The sequence below is a fragment of the Mastomys coucha genome, unplaced genomic scaffold (assembly GCF_008632895.1).
Source record: "Mastomys coucha isolate ucsf_1 unplaced genomic scaffold, UCSF_Mcou_1 pScaffold13, whole genome shotgun sequence".
Lineage (NCBI taxonomy): Eukaryota > Metazoa > Chordata > Mammalia > Rodentia > Muridae > Mastomys > Mastomys coucha.
In genome coordinates, this window is record NW_022196895.1 from 66670327 (window position 1) to 66674635 (window position 4309).

Here is a 4309-nt window from a genome sequence, read left to right on the forward strand (position 1 = left end):
TTTGGTCAAGGAAGGAATAAAGAAAGAAATTAAAGACTTTCTAGAGTTTAATGAGAATGAAGCCATGAAGTTGTTTTGATTCCAAGTTCCCTAATGGTTAAAGATACTGAATATTTCCTTAAGTTTCTCTCAGCCATTTGTGTTTCCTCTATTGAGAATTCTTTGTTTAGATCTGTACTCCATTTTAAAATTGGGTTATTTGTTCCTTTGATATCAAGCTTCTTGAGTTCTTTGTATATATTATCCCTGTATAAGATGTGGATTGGTAAAAAACTTTTTCCATTCTGTGTAGACCGCTCTTTGGTATCAGTGACTTTTCCCATTCTGTGTAGACCGCTCTTTGGTATCAGTGACTTTTCCCATTCTGTGTAAACCGCTCTTTGGTATCAGTGATGCTATGCTTGCCTTATGGAAGCTTTTCAGTTTCATGAGGTCTCAATTATTAATTATTGGTCTTAGTATTAGTATTCTGTTCAGGAACTATTTTCCTATGCCTATGAGTTCAAGGCTAGCCACACCTTCTCTTCTGTCAGAGTTGGTGTATCTGGTTTCATACTGAGGACTCTGATCCACTTGGAATTGAATTTTGTACAGGGTATTAAGTATGGATCTTTTGCGATCTTCCACATGCAAATATCCAGTTTGTACAGCACCATTTGTTGAAGATGCTGTTTTTTTTTTTGTGTGTGTGTGTTTCCATATAGAGTTGACAATTGTCATAGTCTTTCTTTTCTTTTTTTTATTAGATGTTTTCTTTATTTACAATATCTCCTTTCCCAGGTTCCCCTCCCCCCAAACAAAACAAAACAAAACAAAAACAAAAACAACAACAACAACAAAAACTAAAAGAAACCCCTGTCTTCTCCCCCCTCCCCCTGCTGACCACCTCACCCCCCACCCCACTTACTGGCCCTGGCATTCCCCTACACTGGGGCATAGAACCTTCACAGGGCCAAGGGCCTCTCCTCCCATTGATGGCCAACTTGGCCATCCTCTGCTATACACATGCTGCTGGAGCCATGAGTTCCCCCATGTGTACTCTTTGTTTGGAGTTTTAGTCTCTGGTAGCTCTGAGGGTACTAGTTAGTTCATATTGTTGTTCATCCTAAGGGGCTGCAAATCCTTCAGTTCCTTGGGTCCTTTCTCTAGCTCCTTTATTGGGGACCCTGTACAAGTCCTGTAAAGAATTGTGTTGGAATTTTGATGGGGACTGCATTGAATCTGTAGATTGCTTTTGATAGAATGACCGTGTTTACTATATTGACCCTGCTGATTTGTGAGCATGGGAGATCTTTCCATTTTCTGATATCATCATCTATTTCTTTCTTCAAAGATTTGGAATATTTATCTTATAAGTCTTTAACTTGCTTGGTTAGAGTTAGCCCACGATATTTTCTATCTTTTGAGGCTATCGTGAAAGATGTTGTTTCCCATACTTCTTTCTTTGTCAATTTGAGGGCTACTGATTTTTCTGAGTTAATTTTGTAAAAAGTTACTTTGCTGAAAGTGTTTGTTCTCTATAGTAAGTCTCTGGTGGAATTTTCAGCATCACTTATGTGTATTAGCATATCATTTGCAAATAAAGATACTGACTACCTTTCCAATTTGTATCACCTTGATCTCCAGTTGCTCTAGTTAAGATTTCACGTGCTATATCAAAAGGTATGGTAAGAATGGACAATCTGGCTTTGTCCATTGTTTTGAGTGTAATTGCTTTGAGTTTCCCTCCATTTAAGTTGATGTTGGCTATGGGCTTGCTGTAAACCACCTTTTATATATATGTCCCTTGTATCCCTAATCTCTCCAGGACTTTTATCATGAAGAGTTGTTGGATTTTGTCAAAGACCATTTCTACATCCAAGGAGATGATCGTGTTGTTTTTCCCACATGATCAGTTTGCTTATATGGTGGATCACATTTACTGATTTTCATATATTTATCAATCCCTGAGTTTCTGGGGTAGGTAAAGCCTACTTGATCACAGAGAGTGAAGTTTTTGATGTGTTCTTGAATTTGGGTTGCAAGTATTTTATTGAGTATTCTTGTATGTATGTTTTTTTTAAAAAGGAAATTGGTCTGTAAATTTCTTTCTTTGTTATATCTTTGTGTGGTTCGTATATCAGGGTTACTGTAACCTCATAGACTGAATTGGGACAGAAGCGTATTTTAATGGTCACTAAATTGTATAAATCTGAGCTATATTACTGTGATCTCAAACTACTTAAGCAGTGTGCCTTTTTGCTGTGTAATACAGTTTTTTCTTTTCATTTTTAAATCTTTTCCTCTTGGTTAAACACCTACCTCCAAAGATCCTTAATCTAACATTGGTGGACTAGATTAGATATCACCACTTTATTGAATTTGCTGGGTTAGATAGCTGATGCAGCAGGCACTTTGACCTAATCTCTCTGTGGTCATGTTTATAAAGATCTAAGCACCAAATCGTCACTGAGACAAAGTTTGGAGCAGAAGTATGGACATTCTTTTATTTTCATCCCTGAGTGAAATGCTAATGTTTTCTGTATCACCAGGGTTCAGTATACAGGAGACTGCTCTGTTCTTCCAGAGTGGGGAATGGTGGGATGTGTGCATCATCACACAAGATCTTTGTGAACTGAGTTGGTACCTGAAAGGAGTAAAAAACAAAACAAAACAAAACAAAACAAAACAGGACACATTCCTGAAATGGAGAAAGGAGGCCAGAGAGAAGCATCTGAAGATGGCTGCACTTTGAGACAGCTAAGTAGCCACCTGCCAGAATGCGGTCTGTATAACAGTCCTTTCTGTTCTGGAGATGCTGAAAAGTAGTTAATGATACTGAAAAGTAGAGCATATGAATCAATTTCATCACTTCATACTCGTCATTAATTATCTTCATTCACACATCTAAAAGTAATTACACATGAAGAAAAGAATGGGGGAATTTAAATAATAACTACTTGAAGGGAGCTGAGAAGGTTAATTTTATGTTAAGCCATTTGCCTCTGATAATTAGTTTGATGATACCGAAGTTCATATAAAATAAATGAGGTTGAAATATATTTAATTCAAGTTAAAAATAAGATATAATATGCTCAAATAAAGCAGTGGTGATTATATGTTAGATCTGGGGAAAGAGGGAAGGAAGCTGACTTTAAAGGTGTCACGCGTGGGCATGCACACAGATTATGGCGATTCTCTTATAATTAGAAACTGCTGGAAAAATGACAAGCTTTGTTCTAAGAGAAAAGCCTGGAGGTGATTTATTAAGTTGGATTTTTGTTTTCATGTGAAAGCTTTTAGAGACCATCTTTGTACCAGATTAATAAAGACCTTTTACATATAGGGCATCACCCTTGTGCAAGCCACGAGCTGGGTACATACATTTTATGTTTATGTTCTCTCTGTTTTGAACGTTGCTATATCTTATTTGCATAAGAAAGAGGTATGGAAGCTTGGGCACGATACTCTTATAGAACCTGTTAGATCCTATCAGAGAGTACACACATAGCTTAGCCTCTTAGTAGGGCCAAAAATGTAATCCCCTCAGCAAACAGATTTATGTATCATTTAAAACAAAAACCTTAGATTTGCTAAATTTTGTGTGATGGCTTGATATTCTGTTGCTTGATGTGTATACACATAGGAAAAATTTCTTCCTGGGTAGAGAGGTTCTTTTATGATAAATCACTATCCCTTTCTTATGTCTATTCATGTTTTTTGCCTCAAGGTAGACTTTGTTTAATTTTAACAGAGTCACAGTTGACTGTTTATGCTTCATGTCTACATGCTGTACAGGACTGTAGTACAGGATGCTGGATCAAACTGCCACCATCTTTGGGACTTGTGCTGGACCAGCTCATAAAAAGTATCACAGTTGGGCTGTTGATTGTTGAGCGTCCCTCAAAGAAGGAGAGAGCTAGAGGGTGTTGGGACCCCCACTGTGGTATCCAGCCAAGCCTTCCCACCAGTTGTATGCAATCCTATCCTAATTGCTCATGGCCCAGTGCACTGTCTTGGGAAAGGGGCTTGAGATCATAGGTAGGGAAGATGCCAGGAGGAAGTCATCATTCCTGCTGGGTGTACACCTTCCAGGATGACTGCTTTAAGGCCGCATGGTTCCTGCCCAGTAGTAAGCCCAATGCATTTGTTGGTTTCCCACAGTGAGCTTTGGTGGAAGCTGTACCTCAGTTTGTTAGTGGGAATTAGCAGGGGGAGTAGACACTGTTTGTGTTTCCCCCAGGGAAGGGATTTTAGCACATATGGTGCGTTTTCCTTCTCACTACTTTACATTGAATATGTTGTGGTTTTATATTTAAAGTAAATCTTT